Raw genomic sequence first — 27,875 nt, forward strand, 5'->3', positions numbered from 1 at the left:
ATCCCACAGACGACAGAGCTGTGTGTGCTCATCCGTGCTGTGCACACGGGTGGCAGGAACACTGGGTCCCTACTCGCCTGTCATGTGTCACGCTTATGCTTTCATTCATAATTAATCCACATATGCGCCAAGTCCCTACGAGGAGGTGGATGCTATGCCAGGCATAGCACCTTATGAGTGAGACAGAAGGGCCCTGTCCTCATGCAGCTTATAACCCGGCAGCAAGCGGGATGATTAAAGAAGCAAGTACAGTAAGGTGTGATGCTTTGGCACAATTGGGAAAGAAGGGTAGTGTGAGGGACACATGCTGGACGCTGGGTGTCAGGGGAAAGAGAGTTTAAGCGGGTTCCTAGAGGGAGCTTGGAGGCATCCTGTAAAGGGGAGATGAAAAGGAAGGAGTCCAGAAAAAAGGAATGAAGAGCAGGTGCAAAGTGCTGATGGTGAGAAAGGGTGTGGCAACATTTAGCAATCTTATGATGTAGCTGGAGGATGAGGGTAAGGTCAGGGAGAAAAGGTCAGGGAGAAGGAGGCTAGAGCAACCAGGCTGGGACCTGATGTCCTGGGCTTTTGAAGCAAGACGGGCTTCCGTTCAGTCTTAACGGCCTAACCTGTACCTGTCCTTCAGTCATCCCCCCAGGGAGCTTAAGAGACTTCAAGATCAAGTCTGTAAAAGAGAACAGGGAGCCCAGAGCCTTCCTATCCGAGAGGACAAAAGGGGGAGGGGGTGGGGAGGCTGTGAGGCAGACAAATGACAAGTGTTGACAACTAGTGAGCTGTGAGGTAAGCCACTCCCTCCAGGAGTGTGTGTGCACACACACAGTCATCCAACACACACAGCCACCCAAGCAGACGCGTGCCTGAGGAAGAAATGAAGCAAGCTAACGAGCCCAAGCATCACTGCAGAACCAGGGCCTTTGTTTTTCAGACAGAAACCCTTCAAGCTCTCTTTCCCTCACCTGACTAATCAGTCCCACCACATCCCTTCGAGGTAAGACTGGAGCCGGAGTTATCCACCCTAATTGCGCAAGGGAGGAAACCAGGGCCTGCTAAGATGAGGCTTCCCCAAGGTCATCTAAGGAATGACGGCTGTTGGCTGGGAAGGAGGCCAGGCTGGGAAGGGGCCGCTGTACCCCCTTCGAGTGGGCAGGTGGATTTTAAAGAAGCAGGTGAGGAAAGAACATGGCCCAGGGGGCCAGAGGGCACTCCTCAGCTTCCAGAGCTTGCCAAGGTGTTTGCTACTGGGGGAGGGGAGGGTAAAGATGGGGAAGTCAGCCATCATCCCTCCAGGTCCGCCCTGTGATTCCAGACCTAGGACCCAGAACACCCTCATCCCCTCTGACAACCTGTTATCTCCCACAGTCAGGTGTGCTGCTCCCTAGGCTGAGATGTCCCACTCAGCTGGCCAGGCAGAGGTGGGTGGGAGGGACCCCTTAAGGGACATCACCAGCAGCTCGGAGCTGTGAGCGGGGCGGGACCAACAGGCTGATCGGCTGAGCTGGGCTGAGCTGCCAGACGCACGCGGGGAGATGAGATCAGATCCTGCGTGCAGGAGGTAACCGGACCCTGGCTCTCCTTCTCATCTTGGGCTATTTTTAAGAGTGGATGAGCTGAGCAAGGCCCAGGCCAGCCGCGGAGCCTGGGGAGTGAGATTACCTTTGCAGCGGCTCCGTAAATAAGTCTGCCCCAGAAAGATGAGCCTGAGCGGGCAGACCAGCAGGCTGGGCGTTCAAGACAAGATTGATGGCCCTGGGTGCAGAGGAGCAGCCACTCGACAGCCATTCATCCTGCTTAAACCCGCCCTGCCTCCTGCGACTGGAGCTCAGAGGAGGTAGCAGCCAGGCAGTGGCTCTGCCGGGAACGTGAAAAAACACATGTGCGTGTCTAAACACACAACTCAAGGTGTTTTTTCTTTTTTCTTTAGAAGGGTCAGGTCCCCAAAGACAAACACCAAGGAAAGAGACTCAGAAACTAAAGAAAGGCCCTCTTCCTCTGGCTCCCCAGCCTTTCCCACCCCAGTGGCCTGCCCAGATGGCATCCCACCAGGGCCAAGGGGGTAAGGGTGGGCTGCTGTGCTCAGTGGCAAGGAGAGAATCGGGTGTGAGAGGCAGGAGAAGAAAATAAGAAAAAAGGAAAGCTACGGATGGTGATGCCAGGAAAACAAAGCAAAACTTGCCTAAAAACAAATTCAACCCAGGGTCACCCATAACCGCTACAATGTCCCTTGCAAGGCCTGGCAATAAAGAAACCACCGTGATTGAAAAGAATAGCATATGCTGGGGACACATGGTGGGAACACCTAACCAAATGTGGGGCCGTGAAAATGACATTTAAATTGGTATTGGAGGGGAAGCTGGACCTGAGGCGATTCAGTCATGTTTTTAGGGATATAAGTAATCTCTGCAGTCAGACTGGCCCTCCATGGGTATGTCAGTTACTCAGTTGTGTCCAACTCTTTGTGACCCCATGGACTGTGGCTCACCAGGCTCCTCTGTCCATGGAATTCTCCAGACAAGAATACTGGAGTAGATAGCCATTGCCTTCTCCAGAGGATCTTCCTGACCCAGGGACTGAACCTGGGTTTTCCACACTTCAGGCAGATTCTTTACCATCTGAGCCCTAAGTATGGTGGACAGCATTTAAATGGCTAGAAACAGGCCCCAAACTGCACCTCACTTCCCTGCCAGCAAATCCAGGAAAAAAAAATATAAGAAGTAGTTCCATGTCCATTTACTCCCTAGTTTACTCTGAAGCCCGCTAGAAGTCCTTCCCATGACCCACCACCAGGGCCTTGTCAGAGTGTAGGTGGGTCTTCTCTGGTCTGTGTCCAGGAGAACCTGCCTTCCCTGTCCATCTACCGGCCTGACAAGCAGCTGAGCAAGTCTGTCTCCAAAACCACAATCTGAGGCTCAGCCTCACCTGGTAGGCTTCTGTCACCCCATGACTCCAGGATACACTTTGAGTGGGATGGGTTGGGTCACTAGAAAACTTGCCCACAGCTCTGTACTGAAAAGCTCATGCGCTTACACAGCACACTCACTTGCATAACGAGCGCCTGCCTGGGAAATGGATTTCACAATACCACTGATGCAACCCACAGCTCCACCCTTTTCTGGTGTGCCTAGGGACCATCTGCTTTTGAGATCAGGTGTTAGGCCTCGGAATTTCAACCCCATGTGCTACGTCCTGTTAATCCCCGGGGTGGGTAGGAACCCAGGAAGTGGCTGTCAAGGTATCTGAGCAGAAGAGGATAGATGTTTTTTCCTTCCTCTCTGCACCCCATCTCCTCTTCCCTGGACCACACAAATGTGAGCAGTAACAAAGCCCAGGAGTGAGAAATAGAAGAAATACAGGCTGGCGCTGTCTCCTTAGCAGGGTCATGGGTACAGGCTATTACAATAGCTTAAATACAGTCTTAAAGCAGAGATCTTAGAGTCTCTCTTTGTCTTTAGCTATAAGATTTGACCCCTTACTTGCTTCCTATTTTGTCCTGCCCCTTTATGCTACCTCTAGCCTGCTTTTAATGTGTTTTGGTACCATGCCAACCCAGGTCAGAAGATTAAATCCTAAAATTTCCCTGAAACCTTCCTGCCAATGCTTTTTACCAAAACAGAACATTCCTCTACTCCCTTTGATCGTAATCTCACTGCATATTCACAGACACCTTAAAGAATAAATACATAAACACTCACTAAAACAGCATGAGAACCAGTGAGACACCCAGTGCAGAGTACTCTAAATCTATCTCCACCCCCACCCGCCTCCCCATCCCCCAGCTCCAGTCTGGCACCTTCGTGTGTCTAGCAGACGTCTCCACCTAGAAATTACGGCTCAGTCTCAGTATGGCTGAGGCTGAGCCCAAGGCTCCCAGCACAGCAGAGCAGGGGAGTTTTGGCACCATGGGGTGACAGTGAGGGCCAGACAAGCGTACCACCTGTGGATGACCATTCCTGCATCTGGACACCACCAGCTGTGCCTGGGCCAAGCCACTGCCTCTCCTTAGAGCATGCTCTGCTTTCCCACATTCCACAGCTCCCATCCCAACCCAGCCTGGCTGCCAGTTCATCATTAGCAGGGTATGGTTTGGGGGTTCTTAAAGTCTCAAGATTTCTCTCCATGGTGGCCACCATCGAGGATATCCATCCATCTGCAACATCCTGGCCATTTTGGTTCACTACTGTTTGGTAACGCTTTGCCCAGACCCTTCTGCTCCAGTTTCTATCAACAGGCAGGGACTTCAGGCCCACATGTCACAACTTGCCCGTCTTCATCATGGAAAAATCTCCTACTAAGAACTGGCTTCAGTCATGCTGCAGCTGCTTGGATGGGGGAGGAGGGGTGGGATCCTGGCCCCAACAGTTCTTACAGGGATTTGATTGGGGAACAGGTGCTGCCCAGCTCTGATACAGGGATTGGGCCATCAACCCTCTATCTTAACACCACCTATCAGCACCGCACATCCAACACAGAGGCAAATGTCTACTGGGAATGATTAAAGGCAAGGGGAGAGGTGATCTTAATATACACTAAAAAAAAAAAAAAAAAAAAAAAACTTTTAGTTGTGGCAATGTGGGATCTAGTTCCACCACCAGGGATTGAACTAGGGTCCTCTGCATTGGGAATGCAGGGTCTTTACCACTGGGCCACCAGGGAAGTCCCTACATGGTTTGTAAAGATTATCTTCTATTCTGATTCTTGGGCTTAATATCTACATTTACAGAAAGCTATTATAACCCTGTCCTACTTCTTCTCTCTCCCAACTCACTTCCTTCAAGATAGCCACTGGCCTCCTTCCTGCAAATAAGCAAATTCTATAGTCATCAAATTAAAAACCTGAATGCCCAATTTCTGTTCTTCCATGAAGACTTTTCTAGTTACCTCTCTCTTCTCTGATGAAAACTGCACAGGGAGGTACTATGGTCTCAATATTTGAAGTAGTCAAGTATAGATTAAAATACCTAGAGACTGGGAGAAAATATTTGCAAATGATGCAACCAAGGCCTTAATTTTCAAAATACATAAAAAGCTCATACAATTCAACAATAAAAACAAACACCCAATCAAAAAATGGGCAAAAGACCTAAACAGATATTTCTCCCAAGAAGACATCCAGATGGTAAACAGGCACATGAAAAGATGCTCAACATTGCTAATTATTAGAGAAATGCAAATCAAAACTACAGTGAGGTACCACCTCACACCAGTCAGAATGGCCATCATTAAACCGTCTGCAAATTGTTAATGTTAGAGAGGCTGTGGAGAAAAAGGAGGCCTCTTACCCTGCTGTTGGGAATGTAAATTTTCATATTGGGAAACAGTAAGGAGGTTTCTTAGAAAACTAAAAATAGAGTTGCTATATGATCCAGCAATCCCACTCCTGGGCATATATCCTGACAAAACTATTCAAAAAGACACAGGCACTCCTATGTTCATAGCAGCACTATTCACAACAGCTAAGACATGGAAATAACCTAAATGTCCATTGATAGGTAATGGATAAAGATGAGGTGGTACATATATACAATGGAATACTGCTGAGCTACCAAACAGAATGAAATAATGCCACTTGTATTAACAGCAACATGGATAAACCTAGAGATTATCATACTATAAGTCAGAAAGAAAAAGACAAAAACAATATGATAACACTTATACATGGAATCTAAAATATGACATAAATGAACTTATCTACAGAAGAGACACAGACTCACAGACATGAAGAACAGATTGTGGTTTCTAAGGGAGAGGGGAGTAAGGGAGGGATGGACTGTGAGTTTGGGATTATCAATGGGAACTATTATATATAAAATGGATAAACATAAGGTCCTACTGATTTAGCACAGGGAACTATATTCAATATCCTGTGATAAACTACAATGGAAAAGAATATGAAAAAGAGTATATACTTGTGTAAAACAGGATCACTTTGCTGTACAGCAGAAATTAACATATTGTAAATCAACTATACTTCAATAATATAAATTTTAAAAGAATAGGTTGAAATAATTGCGAAGAGCTGACTCATTGGAAAAGACCCTGATGCTGGCAAAGATTGAGGCCAAGAGGAGAAGAGGGCAGCAGAGGATGAGATGATTGGATGGCATCACTAACTCAATGGACATGAGTTTGAGCAAACTCAGGGAGACAGTGAAGGACAGGGAAGCCTGGTGTGTTGCAGTCCATGGGGTCGCAAAGAGTTGGACATGACTTAGTGACTGAACAACAATAGCTGAGATATTTTTCATAAAACAATTGATTTGGAAAAGATAAGGAAAATGAAACTATTAAATAACATGTTGATGGAGAATTATATAAGATCACATTTCCAACACCTGAATTCAGTGATGAGTTTTAGTATCATTAAGAATAAGACAATAAGATACTGTGCCTCCAGATACGAGAAATTATGAAGAGTATCATGACCTATGACATTCTTACCAAAAAAGTTAAATCTCAATCTGATCAAGTCTGTAGAACTAGTTTTCCATTTATAGGAATTATACGTTGAAGAGACAAGTTAAATGACAACATGAGGAAACAAAGAGACAGATCCAGGAGGTGGGTCATTTTGCAGACAACTGGCTCCACTTCTTCAACAAGTCAATGGCATTAAAACAAACAGACTGTAAAAGAGGCAGAGGGTAGGCACTGCTGTAGATCAAAAGGGACTCAGGAGATGCAACAGTGAATGGATCACATACTTTGGGATTTGAATCAACACCAAAACACACCCAAACACGTTTTTAGACAACGAGGGGTATCTGAATTGTGGACTGAATAGTGGATGATAACCAGGAATTATATAGTCAATTATGTTAGGTGTGATCATGACAGTAAGGTTATGTTACTATAGCCCTAGTGCCCAGCCTCCTGGTCCAAGCTCATTCCCCAACCCAGCCCCCCACCACTTCCTGCATCCTGCAAGACTCCTTTCAGCTCTTCTCAACTGTCACTCCCCCAGCTCCAGCTCTTGTGGACACCATGTCCTCAGCTTGGGACATTTTCTGGAGCATTTTGCATGTCTGGCTCTTCCTCTTTTCTCAGGCCTCCTCTTAGGGAATATTCCCATGTTGAAGTCCCCCCCCCCCCCCAGCACTCCATAGAGACTAAGTCCTTTGTCATCCCCAATCTGGGCCCTTCGCTTGACCCCTTCGCAGCCCTTACCATAACTGTGATCACTCACGCATTTGTCAGTCTACCTTCGTTTTTTTTTTGCCTCTCCCTGCCTAGACTATCGGAGGAGGCAACGGCAGCCCACTCCAGCACTCTTGCCTGGAGAAACCCATGGACGGAGGGACCTGGGGGGCTGCAGTCCATGGGGACACTAAGAGTCAGACACGACTGAGCAACTTCACTTTCATGCATTGGAGAAGGAAATGGCAACCCACTCCAGTATTCTTGCCTGGAGAATCCTGTGGACAGAGGAGCCTGGTGGGCTGCTGTCCATAGGGTCGCACAGAGTCAGGCATGACTGAAGTGACTTAGCATGCCTAGACTATAGGTTCCTTGCAGGCAGCAGCCAAGCCTGTCTCATCCATTATTCTATTGCAGTGCCCAGCACTGTGCTTGGCACATAGAGGTGCTCAGTGAATGTTCTGCTCCTCCTCAAGATTTAAGCTCAAACTCTAGATCCACTATCCCACCTTATTCCCGATCCATTCACTGCGCATTCACACAGCCCGCTTACGTGCATTGAGCACTTACTCAATATTGATTCATCATCACAGCCAGTCATTAAGCCTCTGTAAAGTGTCTTTTATCCCTCATACCTTTATGTTCTAAAGCTTCCATTTCACTCCAGGCCCTTACCGTTACCCACCAGGACATGGGTAATGGTCCAAATTTGTCTGCACTCAACCTCTTCGATCCATCCTGCACAGCCCTCCTCACAATGACTCGCCTCCGTTCCATAGTTTTCAGCAACTCTCTGACGCACACGCTAACCTGGAGTTCTATGCCATTTGGTGTTGAGCGCATACGCTCTCTTATGCTAACTCTGCTCCAACGAAGAGGGTCCACGTGTCCTGCGCTCCCACCTTTGTGTCATGTGTTTCTACAACTTTATTTGTTGGAGCAACCCATATGCTGAAATTCAGGCATCTTTCCTCTCTCCTGGCAATTTAAAACAAATGCTATTTTCACACATTTAGAAACACAATGTAGCGTTTTCCTAGAAGCTGAGGGAGGTCACCTTTCCCCTTCTATTCAGCTCCATGGATCCCACACTGCTTCTATGACCACCAGGTGCAGGGGGCAGCCGGGTGGGCTCAGGGAAAGCTGCTGCTGGTCTGCGTGCTGACCCCTCAGTTCCACTCCCTCCCCCAGTCTCATGTTTAATCCCTGGTGAGGCCAGATCCTCATCATCTTTTCTTCTAGCCATCCTTCCCATCCTGGGAGTAAGATGAGTCTTTAGTTTTTTCTTCCTTCCATCTTCATTTTAACACGTTTAAGTCTTTCTCATCTTAAATAAAACTCTTCCTTGTCGTCCTTTCATTTCTCCCTTTCAAAGTCAAATTTCTTGACAAAGTTGCCAAGAATAAGAACAGGTGATTTACAGAAGAGGAAATCCAAGAGGCTAAGACCCTAAAAAGAGATACTCAAGTTCATTAGCTAACAAGAAATGCTGATTAAAATAAGGAGACACCAGAAGCAAACATTATCAAACTGGATAACACGAGGTGGTGATGTGCAGAGCAGGCACCTTGTATATTGCTTGCTGGTGGGAGTATGGACTGGCCCAGCCATCCTAGAAGCTAGTGTGTAGTTCTCAGTCAGGTTACATATCTACAACCCTGTTCCTGGGCATACAGACTGAAGAAATTCTCACACAGGTCAAGAAAGAGTACATATGCAGAGAAGTTCACCGCAGCATTGACTGTGTGGCGGGGAGGCGAAGACAAACGGTGTGTCCATCACTTGGGGATGGACAGTAAAATGGGATGAATGTACACATGGAGGATCTTAAAAAATAGTGGATAAAATAAACAGAATGAGATTTATAGCACACCACTGACATAACTTCAAAGTGTTAGTCGCTCAGTCGTGTCCGACTCTTTGCAAGCCCATGGACTGTAGCCCACCAGTCCATGGAATTCTCCAGGCAAGAATACTTGAGTGGGTAGCCATTCCCTTCTGCAGGGGATCTTCCCGACCCAAGGATCAAACCCAGGTCTCCTGTATTGCAGGAGGATTCTTTACCAGCTGAGCCACCAGGGAAGCCATTCAAACAAAAGGAAAACTTAAATACATGAAAATGGTTGCCTCTAGATGGAGTTAGGGAAATGGGGACGAAAGAAACCAACCAACCAACCAGGAGAGGTACCTTGACTAGAAAATGAGGACGATGAACTGAGAAGTATGATGAAGCCTCTGCTTCTAAAGTAAAAATAGATACAGTGTATTTATCTATAATATATTCATGAGAACCTCCTCATGCCATACCTAACTCACTCCTTATTGCACTGAAAGCTGGCTTCCCCCATCAGTTCTTGAAGCTATTCATGGACACCTCCCTTCCTAGTTCCTTAAAACAACAGATGTTTTTCAGGCCTTTATCTTGACTTCTCAGGAGGCTTAGGCTCTTTTAGTGGTCCCCAAGTTTCCTGAGATCACCTCCTTTGTCTTCCAGGACTTGCTCCTCCTTCTCTCTTAACTGTCTGAGCCTTTGTCCTTGGCTTGCTCTGTGGGCTTCTTTTCCCCTACTGTCCCTTGAATGGCGATGTTCCCCAGAGCTCTATCCTGGGGCTGCTCCACTCTTGGTCTGTCTACACACTCTTCTTAGACTATCTCCTGCACCTCTATGACCTAAATGATCTCATGCAAATGGCTTCCAAGTCTGTCTCAACTCCCATCTATCACCTTCAACTGACTTCTGAACATCCACCTGAAGGACCACAGGCCACTCATACTCAACATTATCCCCAGTTGAATCTATCACCATTGGTCCTTATAGCCATGGTCCTAGTCCATCGATATCCCAATGGCCCAAACTCAAACCTGGGGTGATAGGACCCAGCATCTTATCAACTAAGGCCCTCAGTGTCTCTCAAATCTCCATTCTTCTCTGTCTCTACTGCGCCCCCTCACTTCTCACCACCGCCATCTCAAGCCTCGTGATTTCCTGATGAGTTCTTTGTACCCACGTTGGCTCTTTTGCCTACCATCCCGACCCATCTTCTACCTTGTGGTCAGAAAGATCTTCTCGGAATATAAATATGATGTCACTTCCATACTTTAATAGTTTCTCTCTCTTTAAGAAGGAAGTTTAAAACCCATAGTTTAAGTCATAGTCAAAGCCCTTTGTGATTTATCCCCTACCTGAACACTATTCTATCCAACCCTCCCTACTTCTGCAATCCTACTTTCCAGTTACAACAAACTCGATTCAGGTCCTCAGCTCTCTATCTCTCTCTATATCTATCTATCTATCTATCTATCTTGTTGCATATACTTTTCCCTAAGCCTGAAACAGTGGCTCACTGGTAAAGGATCTGCCTGCCATTGCAGGAGACTCAGGAGACAGAGGTTCAATCCCTAGGTTGCGAAGAGCCCCTAGAGAAGGGAACAGCAACCCACTCCAGTATTCTTGCCTGGGAAATCCCATGGAGGGAGGAGCCTGGAGGGCTACTGTCCATAGGGTCACAAATAGTTGGACATGACTGACCACGCACCCATGTATACACATAAGCCTGAAACACATTCCTCTTTTTCATAGTAATTTCTTATCTGTTTGAACTCATCTCAGCCTCACTTCTATTGAGAAAGCTCCCCATCTCCACACATGTCCCCTGCAGTGGCAGTAGGTGGGGGCACATCTTCCAGGCTCCCCTCACTGTCATCAGAGCACTTCCCATGGCCTAGGAGAATAATCTATTTTTCTGTCTTTCCCAATAGATAATAAATGGCTTGAAGCCAGGGACAGTCTTATTCACTCGTTTCATCCCAACTACCCAGGATAACTCCAGGAACATAAAATGAGGCTAGAAGACACTGAACAAATGGGTGAGAAGGGAGAAATGCCAAGAAGGGCTCCTGAAGAGCTAAGAACAGCTCCTGCAGAGGACACGCTATCGGATGGCCAGTCTGGAGGTCAAGGTGGTGAAAAGGCTGGGGACACAGCACATACAGGAGTGCTGTGGATGCGGGCTGGTCCTGATGTTCTCGCTGTTGTCCCTGCTGCTTCAATATCACAATCCTTCCATCACCTCCTCTTTTGCTGGACTGTGCTGGCAGAAGAGCGGGCAGTGGCAACAGGATCCAGCTCCTATGATCCCATCTTGAAACCTTTCAGAGCAGCTCTGACTCAACCCATGCCTCAATCTCCTCACCCAGCACTGAAACACTGATGAAAGCAGCCTCCTCTCACCCAGAACTCATCTAGACAGGGACGCCACGCCCACTCAGCCAAGAAGTCTTTTAGATATTCTTTCATGTGTCACAGAAATGTCAGTCACAGAATGGTTTCTATCTCTACAGCTCTGCTACCCAAACAAAGAGAGCGACTTTAAGAGTTGAACCTATAAATAATATATAAGTTATGGGTGCCAACTTGGTATTCATTCACATTAGAGCTTTTCAAATAATTCAATTAAAATGAATCTTTTAGATGTTGCTCAGGCCCACAAGGACTCCCGAGGGAACGGGAGCTAGCTAGAAGAACTCCCCATTCTGGCCCAGGGCACAAGCCTGACGCAGTTGGGCCGTCCCCTGGAGACCCACAGGAAGTTGCTGGCAAGGCTCCTGTCTCCCAGCAAAGCCACAGGCAGCCTCTTCCGGCCCTGTAGGGCCTGCCTCTCCTGTGCATGGTCCCCCACCCTGCAGGGAAAGCACCTCTTGGCTCCTGGAATCCACTCAGCCTTCTTCTCTGGGTGCTGCTGATGGGGAAGCCCCCACTGCTGGCTCATGCAGTCACTCTGCTGCCTACGGTCCTCAGGAAAAGGACTTGGCTCTCTGTAGGACTATGCAGCAAAGCCCAAGGCGAGGAAGGGAACATGGAATTTACTAAGACCATGATATTGGGTTGGCTGAAAAGTTCCTTCGGGTTTTCCATGAACTAGCATAGAGAAACCTAAATGAACTTTTTGTCCAACCCAATATATACTGCCTCATTTTATATGTGCCCACATTCACAAACTATTAGATATTATTACTGTTATCGCTGCTGTTAGTATTACTGTGCCTGCTCTATCAAAACAGCAGATCCGGGTTGAGATCCTAACTCCTATACTTAACTTAGTAGTCATATGCTCTTCTATCTATACGTCACCCATGTCGTACCTTGCTTTCCCCATCTGTAAAATGGGAATACCCTGTGCTTCCATGCGCAGGATCAGGCCTAACAATGCCTGACTGGCTTTTTCTACAAACAGCTTGGAGGCCTCTTCCAGTCATCCCTGTGGTTAGGTGTGGCTGTGTGACTGAATGAGCACAAGCGACACCACTTCAAGGTCTAGACTAAAGGGCCAAGATGAGAAGAACCTGCTTTCCTGGATGACTATGGGGAACAAAGTCTCCCCCACAATTTATACTCATTTACTCATCTATGATGTGAGCCAGAAATAACATTCTATTTTTTACAGTTCTTTATTAGAGCAGTTACAATGCCCTAATCAATATATTCATCATTTACCATATAAAGCTATTGTATAGATACTATAAAGTTATATGAAAATGATGTATAAATTACAAAGTACCCTAAACCCCAAGGTATTCTTATTTACAAAAAAAAAATGCAGTATCTCTCAGTATCAAGTTTTGAGTCTGCTCAATACAGACACTCTCACAGCAAAAAGAAAAGTTCATAGTCGATGGAGTCTATAGTCATTACCCCTCTGCCCCTTCTGCAACTGTCTTTCCCTTTCAACTCTGCTTCAAGCATCTAAGCTTTCCCAACCTCCCTCAATACCAGGTTCCTCTACTGAGCCTAATGACTCAAGTCTAATTCGTCCTTTAGACCTACCTCCGTCCCTACTTCAAAACGAAATTGACTCTGACAGCCTAATTTCTTATCTCAGTAAACTCCGCAAACAGAAGGATGCCACTTCCACCCTGAAAGTCTTTGCCTATGGTTGTTGCTGTTGTTCAGTCACTAAGTCGTGTCTGACTCTTTGCAACCGCATGGACTGCAGCACACCAGGTTTCCCTGTCCTCCACTATTTCCCAGAGTTTGCTCAAGTTATGTTCATTGAGTTGGTGATGCTGTCTAACCATCCTACCCTCCGCTCCCCTCTTTTCCTTTTGCCTTTAATATGGTAGGGACTTTTGCCTTGCATATCATAGGGACTGGGTGGAACATGTTAACTGAATGAAACTGATGTATCTGCCTTCCCAAGGGGCAGAGTATCTCTCCCAGGAAACTCATCTTAATAAGTACCTTATGAAAATAGATTACCTTATTCAAACGATGGATATAAAAGATACAATGTTAGAGCCAAACCAGACAAATGGGTGATAAGCAGTTGGTTGGACAGGCCACTCAGCACATTCAAATTGTGTAAGGGAGGCAGCTGTGTATTATACCTACAGGGAAAGTCAGTTTTGCCTAGAGAGCCCCTGAAAGGTGTAGCCTTAACTCAATGTATGACCTGTGCTAGGAGGCAGACTCTGGGTGGGAGAAGGAACCATCCAGAGTTAAAGAACTTAGCAAGAGAAATGCAGAATGAGGCCCTATTTCCTACCTTCTAGATTTATACTCAGACCTTTCAGCCTTACTGCTGGCCTGACCATAACCAAGGACTTTGATGAATTTTCCAATGCTATTCTAGTATCTTGTATATGACTACAGAATCAAGATATTCACAAGATATTCACAGGTAGGTTGATACTGTTTATTAATTTAACATTTTTTAATTGAATAAAGCACGCCCCAAAAGCCATGAAATACTTAAGTATAAACAGAACAAAACATGTCCAGGATCAATAAGCAAACGATTACTGGCAAAGGTGTCAAAACAATGTAACAGAGAAAGGGTAGTCTTTTTCAACAAATGGTGTTGAACAACTGGACATCAAATGAAAAATAAAATGAAACTCTACCTCACAACACATATTGAGGGTAACTCAATATAGATTATAGACCTAAATGCAAAACCCGAAACCTCTAGGAAAAAAAACCAGGAGAAAAATCTTTGGAATGCTGGGTTAAACAAAATATTTTAGGTACAACACCAAAAGTATGATCCATAGAAGATCAAGTATTAGAAAAGAACTCATTAATTTGATGTCAGAAATAAAAATGTCTGCTCTTTGAAAGATGTTGTTAAGAAAATGAAAATATAAGCCGCAGACTGGGAGAAAATACTTGTAAAACTCATGTGATATCATACATTTCATTCTCTGTCAGACTTATTTCATTTAGCATAATACCCTCCCTGTCCATCTATATTGTTGCAGATGGCAAATCATTCTCTTTTATGGCTGAGAAGCCTTCTGTTGTGTGTATATATCTACCACACCTCCTTTAGCCACTCATCTGCTGATGGACACTGGGGTTGCCTCCATACTTTGGCAATTGTAAATAATGTTTCTACAAACATCGGGGAACATGTATCTTTTCAAATTAGTATTTTTGTTCCTTTTGGCTATATACCCAGGAGTGGAATTGCTGGGTCATATGAGAGTTTGATAGTTCTATCTTCAGTTTTTTGAGAAACCTCCATACTGTTTTCCACAATTGCTGCAACAATTTACATTCCCACCAACAGTGTAAGAGGGTTACCTTTTCTCCACATTCTTGTCAACCTGTTATTTTTGTTTTTTTGATGACAGCCATTCCAACAGATACAAGGTGATATCTCACTGTGCCTTTGATTTGCATTTCCTGATGACTAGTGATGTTGAGAATCTTTTCATGTGCCTGGTGGCCATCGGTCTGTGCTCTTTGGTAAAATGTCTATTCAAGTCTTTTGCATATTTCTAATCAAGCTGTTTGGGTTTTTCTTTTCATGTTGAACTGTATGAGCTGTTTATATATTTGGATATTAATCCCTTACCAGTCACACCATTTGCAAATATTTTCTCCCATTCAGTAGGTTGCCTTTTCATTGTGTCAAAAAATTTTAAGTTAATTTAGGTCTCATTTGCTTATAACCCTTATTATCCCCATTTTATGGGTGAGGAAACTGAGGCTTAGAGAGTTTGGCGATTTGCCCCTGTCCATTAGCCAGCAAGCAATGGAGCCAGGATTCAAACTCAGGCAATCGGGCTCAGAGCCCCTGCCCTTAACCACTGTGATCACAGCCCTGCCTGACCTGAGCCCTCTGCAGGAAGGAATGAGACATCAAAGGATCAGGGTGCCTGTAAACAGTTTTTAAATCATCTGGGACAGATTCTTCCACACCCAGCTCAACACCAGGCAACAAGAACATCAAGGAAGGCAACAGGAAAGAAAGATGATCTATGTTGGGAGGCCACGAGGCCTTTTAGGGTCACAGTTAATCCAACCCTGAGATTTCAGAACACAAATATACCAGGCCTGTAGTGGGCATCAGATTCACATTTCCTCTGGGGATCTCCAAGCACCTTTCTCCCCCAAATCCTCACAGATGGAGAGATGACAGGAAAGCAAGGTGGGGTAATTTTCCTAGGACAAACCAGTGGCAGCATCGGAAGGGAAATGTCTGTGTTTAATCCCCCAGCTCTTCTTTGAAGCTGTAGTCTAATTTTAGGGTCCCTCCTTAACACCACACACATCCATCTATTTTCAGAAGAAGGGAAACCCAATGTGTGGAGCCAGAAGAGGGTTTCTGCAGGTTTTCCAAGGTGCTGCAGCTTGATAACACTCTCCGCCCATCTGTTAAAGTGCGCGGCAAATATTATCACCTGAACGCAGCTGAGGTCAGGGTACCCCTGGTTCTGAGCACTGGAAGTGGGCTACCCAGAACTGGACAGCAACTGGACAGTACGTCAGTGCCTCACCCCATAATCAGGTTGAGCTGCTTGCAAAGGAACCGCTACCACATTCCTCTCTTAAAGAGGCCTGACTCCAAATAGCTTGGCTGGGGCCAGGGCAGCGAGAGGTGCCAAGTGCCTGCCGTTCCCAGGGAGGCGTGTGTGTGTGGCCAGGGTGGTGGACACATAAGCCAGGGGCGGTCATCTGAACGGTGTGGAGAAATGAGCAGTCATTGCTAAAATAGTCAGCAAATAGCTCCCCAAAGCTCGCTATGCCTCAACATTCTCTAGTATGTGGTAGCAATACTCGACCATTCCAAGGGTTTGAGCTAGCTTCCAGAAAGAACCACAGGGTAGCACATGGGAGATTTAGTCCAGAAATAGTAGACTAAGGTGACTTTGACTTGGGAAAGTGAACCAGGCAGTGCCCCGCAAGTGGTTGGCGACATCTGGAGTTAGGCAGCCATGGGATGACCCCGAATTTAGCCACTCATTAGCTGTGTGGCCTTAGGCCATTTCTTAAAATTCTAAGCTTCTGTTTCTTCATCTATATATAAAGTGGAGTTAAAGACACGTGTACCCCAATGTTCAGTGCAGCACTACTTACAATAGCCAGGACATGGAAGCAACCTAAATGTCTGTCGACAGATGAATGGATAAAGATTGGTACATATTTACAATGGAATATTACTCAGCCATAAAAAGGAATAAAACTGGGCCATCTGCATGGACCTGTAGATATGGATGGACCTGGAGTCTGTCACACAGAGTGAAGTAAGTCAGAAAGAGAAAAACAAGTATTGCATATTAACGCATATAGATGGAGTCCAGGAAGATGGGACTAATGAGCCTGTTGGCAGGGCAGGAATAGACACACTGGTGCAGTGAACAGACAGGTGGACACAGGGAGAGAAGAGGAGGGTGGAACAACTGAGAAAGTGGCCCTGACATATATACACTACCGTGTGAGAAACAGACAGCTAGTGGGAAGCTGCCGTGCAGGGAGCTCAGCTCAGCGTTCTGTGACAGCCTAGATTGGTGGGATCTGGGGGGTGGCAAGGACGTTCAAGAGGAAGGAGATATATGTATACACATAGATGATTCACTTCATTGTACAGCAGAAACTAATACAACATTGTAATGCAATTATATACCAATAAAAACAAAGTGGAGTTAACAATCCTCACCTCACAGCACTGCTGTTTGGATCAAATGAGACGATGTATTTAAGAGTCTTTAACAGAAAGCCTGGCTCGGGGTGCAGCCCTGAATATGTGTGTGCTGTACCAGGTCTGTGGCTGGCCTCACAACTGAGAAGAATGAATTGTTGCCCCTCTTCGTACCTCAGTTTCTCCAGCAAGAAAACAGCAACTGCTCTTCCCCTGCCTTTACTGATGGCACTTCAAAGCCAGGGATATGCAGAAGTAGAGGGTTTCTTTAATCATCAGAAATGGTATCCAGTGTTTATGTGACATCTACTCAGGGACTGGCCATCTCGCCCTTTTTGGTATCTGTGCAGATCCTCCAAATGCTGGATGACAGACTTCTGATGAAAACAAGCAGGCTACACTTTTGCACTTCTCAAGTTTTGATGGTGCTGGGAGCAGACACGAGGAAGCAACCATCTCCCGCGTGTCAAAGACTCGGGGAGGGACGTGGAGCAGTCATGCTGATCCCACTCCAGATTTGTCATCTGACGCCCCCTCTTTCCTTCCAAAGAAGGGAAAGATGTCTTTATTCCATGGGGTGGGGGTGGGGATAAAATCAGCGTTTGAATATTTATCACAATTCTTCACAACAAACACAACAGTAACTTCCTGACTTTCTCATTTTCCCTTGGTCACAGCCCATCACAATGCCCTTATTCCATCACAATCCTTACTTCTCAGGCTAGAAGAAAGGGACAGGAGTGACATTTTGTTGAGAGTTAGGACAGGTTTCTGGCTTGCTCAAGCTGCCTTCTCTGGATAAAGGCCATCAGCTGTCAAACTAACCTGAGGAGCTGGGCTATGAGACAAGAGTGGCTTTGCATAGAGGGGGATGCTGCCTGTCCCACGTGGGCAGCTTCCCCACCCTGTGTCACTTGGCAGGCATGGAGAACACTGACACTAACCATCTTCTCCTAGCATTAGCTCCCATGCCTTGACCTGAACCATTCCACCTTCTCCACCACCACCACCACCACCATCCAACCTTCCATTCCAGAACTGCCTAGGACAGGACCATTACTAATTCTGAATATTTCCTTTTAGCCAACCTAATATGTTTTATTAGATTTTTTAGAAGATTTTTTGATGTGGACCATTTTGAAAGTCTTCACGGAATTTGTCACAGTATTGCTTCTGTTTTTACGTCTTAGGATTTTTGGCCCTGAGGTATGTGGGATCTTAGTTCCCTGACCAGGGATCGAAGACCACCTACATTGGAAGGCAAAGCCTTAGCCACTGGACTGCCAGGAAGTCCCTAGATTATTTTTGAAGTATAGAAGTGTTATATGCCAGGCTTTTAGAAAATCCAACAAAACAGGCTGCAGTGGAGATTCGACAATAGCAGTCTACCCATCCTCAAAATGGTGCCCCCAAGCTGAGTAGACTGTCCTCACATGAATAAGTGACAGTGGTGCCCGCCAAGAGCTGCTTAACAGGAGTTCCTGTGTAAAAATGAGGGCTAGAAAACCCAGCCTGCCTTTATTTTTACAGTTACCCTTGATTACCAGTGAATGAATGCCCTCAGTTGTGAGCTGTCCACAGCTCTTCCCATCTAAACCCTCTCCCTGCATTTTATGCAGTCAGACCTCTGGCTATTCATGGGATAAGATCAGGTCCCAACGCACGATAGAAATTTGTATCTCCAACAACAAATGTTTGCAGAATACCATCACAGAACAACAATGATAATAACAATAACAAAAACAGTAACACACGTATTCAGCGATGACTCAGTACATGAGATGCATTATGCTAAGTGCCAGGCCTACATGGGAGTGTATTGATAATGAAACCAGCTGTGAGTAATTTCCACTTTCTCCATTTTATAAAGGAAGAAAGTGAAGCTTACTGGCATTCAGGAACTTCCCCAGGTCACACAACTGTAGAAGCAAGGGGTGAGGTGCAACCCACAACTGGTCTGACTTTAGGATGAATTGCCACTCATGGTAAATTTTAACTTTGTTAACAGTCCAGTAATCCATGTTGACACCTAGCAGAGCCTCAGTCAAAAAGAAACGTGAAGATGATGCCAGAGGTCCCATTATAGAAACACCTCCTATGTATAAAACTGAGGTTTACTATTCTCCCCGACACCACATCCCATCTCTACCCAAAATACATTTAAAACACATTCAGGGGATCCTACCTGCTCTAAGGTTTCTGCTTGGTGTTTAGAAGTCTGTCTGCATCCTGTTCCCTTTGTGACCACAGCAAGCCACTTTAGAAGAGGCAAGCACATGGCTCCTCCTGAAGGCCTGACCATTTCAGGTCACTAACCCACCAGATATAAGACCTGGACATCCAGAGACCTCGAGCTATTGTTCTGTCTACATATAACACCCCCTTATAAAAGAGAGAGACAGAGGGACACACAGACACACAAAAACACTGGAAAATGAAAGATCCAGAGTAACCCATAACCAAACTAGGCCGGGGCTTGCATTTGAAGTGAACTCCTCTAAGCCCCGGCCCATTATCTGGGCTTGGCAGAATTAGCCCACTCCCCAACTTATCTCTCTTTGTACCTACACAGCTTGCTACACCCACTGCATGTGGACATCCTTATCAGAAAATACCCACACACAACAAGCGTTTGCCTTTGAACAGAAGTAGCTGTTTAGCCCGCCAAACATCAATAACTTTGCATAACTATTGATACATATATTGTGAACACGTACAGAAAGCTCATGACCACAGAACAGACACTGACTGCAGGGCACAAGTAGTCTGTGTGTCTTTGGAAACTGTCAACCTATTACAAAATACCTGCCACTCTCCTCTTTCCCAGTAACCCGGAGAACAAAACTTGCCATCTCTGAATTATTCATTCACTCCACAAATACTTTCTGAGCACTGTGTGTTCTTAAAGTTTTACCAAACTGTAGGATTCTAGAGATGAGAAGAAAGTTGTCCCTTAGTTCTTTTTACGACACTGGTATCAGGAGGCAACGGGATTATCCAGCATCAGACTTGCCACAAGGTAAGAGCCTTTGACAGGATTCCTAGGTGGTGCCAGTGGTAAAGAACATTCCTGCCAATGCAAGAGACGTAAGAGACGTGAGTTTGATCCCTGGTTGCCCCTAAAGGAGGGCATGGCAACCCACTCCAGTATTCTTGCCTGGAAAATCCCCAAGGACAGAGGAGCCTGGCGGGCTACAGTCCATAGGGTCAAAGGGATGCACAGACACGCAAAAACACTGGAAAATGAAAGATCCAAAGTAATCCGTAACTAGGTCTCAAAGAGTCGGGACATGACTGGAGCGACTTAGCACAATAGCGGTTGACAATGTGAAGCTATTGCTTTTGGGGTCAAGTGGTATCATGTGCGTCTCCGACATTGGGAAACAAAGACTCAGCAACAGCCTCATCGACTCCCTTCATTTCTGAGTCAAATTATTTTTGACTCTTTAAAGTTTAGCATTTCAGCTTTTAATATGTGCTTGTCATTTGTTAAATATATTTCATGGTCAGACATTTGGGGCCAATGTTTGTTGGTTTTTAAAAACACAGAACTACGTTTTATGCATAAAGTCGGTAGATCATGGAGTCAAGATAAAATGTTTACTGGCTGAATAGTTCTTAAAAGATGGAAACCACCACCATAAAGCACCGTTGCAGCCATGGCTTAAAGCACCTAGTGAAATTCGAGCTGCACCTTCCCTGTATCACCTGCTGCGATCAGAATGAAAGCAGAGAACTGTTACTCCTGACTTGTGGTAAGTAACTTGATTATAATGCATCAGGATGACTGGAATTCCCTTCTCCCTGCACTGAGAAGCCTGATCTTAACAACAGAACAAAAGCCCACACGGTAATTAAAAACCCTGCCCCAGAAGTGGAGTGGGAGGTGGACCTCATTCTCCTTAAAAGTCTTCGAAGGGTCAGGAAACACTGAGGGAGGGAGAGAGAGCAGGGGTTTGTAGAGACCCTCAAAGTTGGTGTATGTATCACATGAGCTGTGTGTAAGAGGACTGATGGGGCCTCAGAACATGTGTAGCTACAGGGGTCTAGATGACAGGCAGCTGCAGAAAGCCCTGCAGATATGGGGGGTGGGGGTGGGGAAGCCATGCTCCTGGGGCAGCTGAACGTACAAGTTGTATCTATCGCTGGATGAAAGCACAAAGCAGATAAATGTGTGCACCTGTGTTGTGGCAGTTGATTAATTCAATTAATAGTTACTGAGCACCTGCAGGGCTTATGGCTGCTTACTGTGGGGAAAGACAGTATCTCCTGCCTTCAAGGAACTCATGATTGCCTTACAATAAGACGATGACAAGGAAATGTAACTGAGTGTAGTCAGGGACTGCATGAACCATATATACGCACGGCTTGTTTAAATTGGGCCTTTGTCTCACTGATCCTTCAAATTCTTGAAGGCTGACAGCAAGAAAGAAGTCAACTCAACAATCAAATTCCAATCTGCTCTAGTTCTGCTTGATAAGGTGAAAGAGGACATCAGGAGCTCTAAACACAACCTCAGGGCAGAGGAGCTGTGTGTATGTGTGTGCATCTGTGTGCATGTGTGTATGTGTGTAGAAGCATTTGTTGAAAGCATGGATATCAAGATCTAGGGTGGTCTGCAGCCAGAGCATTAAGCTATCAGGAACTCACCATCCACCAGTAGCTCCACATCCCCATATGTCTTTTTTTTTTTTTTAGATTTTTTAATGTGGACCATTTTTAAGTCTTTATTGAATTTGTTATAATATAGCTTCTGTTTTATACTTTGGTTTTTTGGCTCTGAGGAATGTGGGATCTTAGATCCCCAACCAGGAATTGAACTTGTACCCGCTATACCGGAAAGAGAAGCCTTAACCACTGGACTGCTGGAGAAGTGCCCCCATATGTCTTAACAGCCATAAAAGCCACTTGTCTATATGTCGAATCATCTCCAGGTGTGATTTCCCCAGTTTTCCACAAGCTTTGCAGCATCAAGCCTAACCACTTTTTAGCACACTTAGTTCAAAAAGCCTCAGGTAATTGAAATAGAATTTCAGTAGAAAACAATGATTCAACAGGCCAGTTTAAACCAACTTGGCTGCTGGTCTTCTCCCAAAGAAACATCAAATACCAAAATCCTGGCCCCATTTGAAGGTGTGGTCTAGCCATATAAAGGAGAATGGGCAGAACACATCTGCAGATAGCACTCTTCAATTATAGACCAGAGCTCAGGCTAAGAGGACCCTCATGTGGGCTTCTAGGAAGACTTTTCCAAGCTGGATCCAGTGGGCATTGGGGAATAAGTGGATGCGTAGAGAAAAGCCTGTTCATCTAGCCTTCAGGTACCTTGACAGATCGACTGTGGCTCCTTCAAGACACACTGGCCTTGAATCAGAACATCAATTCAGAAATGTAAATCCCAGACTGGGAGGAACCACCAAACTCCTAAGTTAAAACAGCAAGCAGGACTCAGAGCCTGAAGTGAGAGCATTTCCTACCATGAGACACAGTGCCAGCTGTTGGGAAATGCTGACCTGTTATAGTCCCTTCCTTTTTCAGCTATAGTCTAAATAAACTACTTGAAATTCACTGTGGAATCCATGCCTAACAGGGAAGCCACCCTTTGCCATTATGTTGGACAGAGCAGGCCAGCTCTTGGAAAGAAGCTGCCTTCTACTATTCACAATAGCCAAGACATGGTAATAACCTTAATGTCCATCTACAGATGAATGAATAAAGAAGATGTGATACACACACACACACACACACACACATGCACGCGCGCATGCAATGGAATACTATTTAGCCATAAAAGAGTGAAGTAATGTCATATGGAGCAACATGGATGGACCTGGAGATTATTATACTAAGTGAAGCCAGCCAGACAGGGAATGACAAGTACCATATGATCTCACTTACATGTGGAGTCTAAAATGTGATACAAACGAACTTACCTGTGAAACAGGAACAGAATCACTGACATAGAAAACACACTTATGGTTATCAAAGCAGAAAGGGGGTGGGGGAGGGATAAATTAGGAGTTCTGGATTAGCAAATACAAACTACAATATTCAAAATAAACCACAAGGGTCTTACTGTATAGCACAGGGAACTAGATTCAATAATCTGTAATAAACCATAATGGAAAAGAATACGAAAGAGAATATATATGTGTAACTGACTCACTTTGTTGTATACCAGAAACTAACACAACACTGTAAATCGACTATACTTCAATTTGAAATGAAAGCAAATATGAATAAATATGAATTAAAAATAGGGGAAAAAAGAGAAAACAGGCTTCCTGTTTTCTTCAATGCCACCCTATGGATGAGTAGGCAAAGGGAGGCATTCCACATCAGCACACACTTCCACTTCAGCTTCTGACCAGGTGACCATTTTACCTTCCCTGTAAAATGCTCTCAGCCCTCTCATCTGTGCCCTCACTTTGACACCCTTCAAGACAGAGAATGGCATCCTTAAACACCCTCTGAGAATATGGGCGTCCGTGACACTTTTTCATGACCCCTCTGATGACTCACAACTGTCACATTTATAAGTTTTCATTCTTTTATTGCCATTTAAATCTACCTGAAAAAAATAACAACCAAACGATGGTTCCTAGTTTACCTTCAATATAAAGATAGAGGTCTGATTCTAGACACATACTTAGAGAAAATCATTCTTACTCTACTTGTTTTCTAATATCATAATCCAAATCCTTTTGACTTTTATTGAGGATCCTTAAAAATCACATTCCTGGTTTTTTTTTTTTTTTTCTGGTCTCATTAATACCCACTCCAGTTTCCTTCATTTCTCTCTAACTGGGACCTCTTCAGAGAGACTTATCCCTGTGAAGGACCAGTCAGATGTTTTGGAAGTATGACCTCGTGGTTCCTCTCCTGTTGGCAACTTTGCAACATTGTCAGTACATTACTTAGTCATTTTCCATTCATGGTTTAGATGAGTCGTTAAGGCTATAGCCCAACAAGCCTCCTCTGACATTGTTTTCATCAATTGACTGCTAATAAATACACTTTGAAATTTTTAAAAAATGGAAAAATAAATAAGAGCTGGTTGTTTAACAGAAGCATAACACTCTTGACTTACATCACGTTTATGTTAATAAAAAAAATCAACTGACATTTAATGAGCACCTACTATGTACATGTACCATACCTGGACACATCTATACTCACAGAGTTTTCAGACCCAGTTAGACGTCATACAGAGCATAGTCCCTTATCTGTAACAATTCTGAAATTCAAAAAGCTTTGAAAGCACAGAAAAATTTGTAATTCATTTGGTGGTAGAGTCTGCCCTGAACAAAGTTAGGCTAATTTATATTCTTCATTTATCCACCTTCATAGGAGAAGGCAATGGCACCCCACTCCAGTACTCTTGCCTGGAGAATCCCATGGGTGGAGGAGCCTGGTAGGCTGCTGTCTGTGGGGTGGCAAAGAGTCGGACATGACTGAGCGACTTCACTTTGACTTTTCACTTTCATGCATTGGAGAAGGAAATGGCAATCCATTCCAGTGTTCTTGCCTGGAGAATCTCAGGGACGGGGGAGCCTGGTGGGCTGCCGTCTACGGGGTCGCACAGAGTCGGACACGACTGAGGTGACTTAGCAGCAGCAGCAGCAGCATCCACCTTCATGTGAATGTTTTGCTGCCAAAATATCACGCCCAATTATAGGATGCCACCCCAAACACAGTATAATTTTTCTAAATCTAAGAAATTCTGAATTCCAGGCTAATTCTAAACCCATCCCCTTAAAGGCTGTATCATGTTTTTTGCAATATAGTCAGTATATCACTTAGTCATTGACTCCTTGGTCATAGTTTACTAAAGAAGAAGAAGAGAAAAGAAAGAAATTCTGAATTACAAACACATACCTCCTATTGGCTTCAAAATAAGTTGACCATGAACCTGAACGTTAGGTTGCCTGTTATATTATTTTATGAGGACCTCAGTTTCCCTATTCTCCACAGCCTCTTCTCCCAATAATGCTATCATTCTTTCTCTCTCTTCCCCTTCCCTTTCTTCCCATCAAACTCTGCTCTGAGGGACCAAAGATGCCAGAGTTTAAATGTGTTCCCACCTTTGTCCAATAGAGTGATAGTCAAAGGACCAGACGGTTGAAGGTGGTCTTTGAGGCATTAGACACAGAAGTGCTACATGTGGGACAAGCTGGCCAGATATGGTCTGCTTTCCATCTATCTAGTGGTCATATTCCTCATAAACCTAACACTACTTCCCTAGCAATAACTCACTTTTCACAGAAATGCCTAGAGAGTCTATGGCCATACCACCCTGAACACGCCTGATCTCGTCTGATCTCAGAAGTTAAGCAGAGTCAGGCCTGGTTAGTACTTGGATAGAAGAAATGTCTAGAGAGACCCATTCCCTGCTCACTTAGGCCTTTTTGGATTCTTTTAACCCTCCAAGGAAAGAGACCCATATCAGACTCTCTGAACAGCACAACAAGTTAGAGGCACAGTTTTTTAAAAGTCCATGGATGTTATCTCTGCTAATGGAAAGGCGGTACAATGACAGGATTCAGAGCCAGGGCTCTGGAGCAGACCACCAGAATTCAAATTCCAGCTCTGCCTTTTATTTGCTGTGCCACCTAGGTCAAACATTACCTACCTAGGAACCAACATTACCTACTACATGAGATGGTTATAAAAAAATAAGGACTTCAAATATGTAAAATACCCAGAAAAATTCTTGGCACCTAGAAAAAAATACCTATTAATATCAATAGTAGTAGTTTGTTCCTCAATCCCATTGTTCTGAGCTCGTCGGTTCTTTTCTTTAAAAGGCATACTATGTGCCAGACACTGCTAGGCACGGGAGTTTCAAAGATGATTAAAACCTGGTCTTTGTTCTTAGGCGCTGGTGGATGAGTATGTGAGATAGTCATAAAAACCCTGTTTGGGGGTTACATTGACAGTAACTCCAAGGTGGAGAGAGAGAAAAACCCAATGCTTTGTGTGAGCACAGCAGAAGCATATAGCAGGCCTCTGCAAGTGTGGGTGAGTAGGAAATCAGTGAGGTGAAAGTCACTTAGTCATGTCCAACTCTTTGAGATCCTATGACTGTAGCCTGCCAGGCCCCTCTGTCCATGGAATTCTGCAGGCCAGAATACTGGAGTGGGTAGCCGTTCCCTTCTCCAGGGGATCTTCCCAAACCAGGGATCAAACCCAGGTATCCTGCATTGCAGGCCAATTCTTTACCATCTGAGCCACCAGGGAAGCCAGGAGTAGGGATCAGAGTCAGGAGTTATCTAGGTACAGTTGTGGGAGATGGAGAAGAGGAGGCAGGCCTGGCAGGCAAAGGCATTCCCAGTAAGAGGAAAGCATATCCCAGGCACGAAGGAAGGGAGAAACAGCCAGGAGCCTGGTGAAGGATGTGAAATGGACACGCGCCCTATCACAGTTGGCCTTTCTATTCCATGCTAAGGAAACTGAATAACAGGGAGTCAGTGAAGGGTTCTAAATGGATGGAGTGGCTAGATTTGCCTTCTAGAAAGATCCCTCTGGTAGGTGTGTGGAGGGATTGATTTAAAGGGGGAGGGACAAGATAACAGGCAGAGAAGATGGTTAGGATGTTATAGTAGGAGTAGCCTCAGAGAGAAGAGATGCTGTGGGCCACAAACCAGGGTAGGTAGTCAAGGCGGCGAAGAGAGATCAGGTCACAAAACTATTCAGGATACTGATGGTTTTAGTGGAAACGGCAAGTTAGAAGAGGGGAGAAGTCAAGAATGACTTCACCTTGAGTAACTAAGTGGGTGGTGGGTCTATTAACCCAGAGGGTGATTACAAGAGAAGGAAGAAATTTGGCCAAAGGAATGAAGATTTCAATGCATCAGAAATACGTATCAGCCCTAAAGCTGTGTTAGCCATGGTGTTAGGTGCTGGAGATGTGATAATGAGGCAAAAGAGAGAGGCTTTTTGCTCTCATGGTGTTTTAGTGCAGTGGAGGAGGCAAATAGCCAATGAATATTTACAAATAATTAATTTATAATTTACAAATTGTATAATGCTGCAGAGGAAAGTGTAGAGATCTAGGCTAAAGGTTAACAAGGAAGCTTCACCTAGTCCGGGGGACATGGGACAGCTTCCCTGAGCAAGTGGCCCTTACATTGATACCTATGGAAGAATAATCAGTAGGCAACAAATGGGGCAAGAGCTTGTATGAGGCCAACATTAGAGTTTCTAGACACCCGTGAGACCTCCAAGGGGAATGTTTAGCTGGAGGCTGAGTGCTCAAGTCCTAAGGAAATCATCTGGGTTGGAGGTATTTTAGAATCAGAGATAAATAGGTGGCATCAGAACCACTGAAAGTGGGCAAGATTATCCCAAAAGAGGCTGTAAGTGTTCAGAATGGAAGCTGAGGAGGAACCCTGGGGAACTCCTTCCTGGGGGTACACTGAGGAGGAGAAGCCAGCAAAGAACAAAGGAAGGCAGGAGATGACCATACCTAGAAGTCTTGGGGGAAAGGATTTCTGGAAGCAGGGAGCAAATAGCAGCATCAGGTACCCAGGGAGCTTTAGTAACTGGTGACCACAGTGAGAAGAGTTTCTATAAAGTTGTGGGGATGGAAGCCCAGGGACGTGGCGAGTGGAATAAATGACAGTAAAATCATACGTATAGCCCATTCCTTCACAGTGTCTGCTGAGGGAGGGTATGAAGCTTTGAGGGTGGGTAGACAGAGATGTGGGGCTTCCCAAGTGGCTCAGTGGGAAAGAATGTGTCTGCCAGTGCAGGAGACAGGGGTTCAATCCCTGGGTTGGGAAGATCCCCTAGAGACAGAAATGGCAACCCACGCCAGTA

The 27,875-nt window shown here is 45.1% G+C and overlaps 1 protein-coding gene and 1 long non-coding RNA gene across 5 annotated transcripts in view; one reads left to right on the top strand and one right to left on the bottom strand.

Annotated features, from left to right (window-relative positions):
* Positions 1–27,875, bottom strand: part of SPTB (spectrin beta, erythrocytic) — a 128,030-nt gene that overhangs the window by 73,058 nt on the left and 27,097 nt on the right. Inside the window, exon 2 of one of the 4 annotated variants that reach the window (XM_060418657.1) lies at positions 19,969–20,124. The exons of the other annotated variants lie outside the window; for them this stretch is intronic. The gene's annotated coding sequence lies outside the window, so the exon portion shown is untranslated. The remainder of the gene's footprint in view (positions 1–19,968; positions 20,125–27,875) is intronic. 4 annotated transcript variants of the gene reach the window in all.
* On the top strand, positions 804–23,300 carry LOC132660134 (uncharacterized). The gene is made up of 2 exons (XR_009601367.1): positions 804–988; positions 10,891–23,300. It is a non-coding gene; the product is annotated as an uncharacterized LOC132660134 (long non-coding RNA).

The sequence above is a fragment of the Ovis aries genome, chromosome 7 (assembly GCF_016772045.2).
Source record: "Ovis aries strain OAR_USU_Benz2616 breed Rambouillet chromosome 7, ARS-UI_Ramb_v3.0, whole genome shotgun sequence".
Taxonomy (NCBI): domain Eukaryota; kingdom Metazoa; phylum Chordata; class Mammalia; order Artiodactyla; family Bovidae; genus Ovis; species Ovis aries.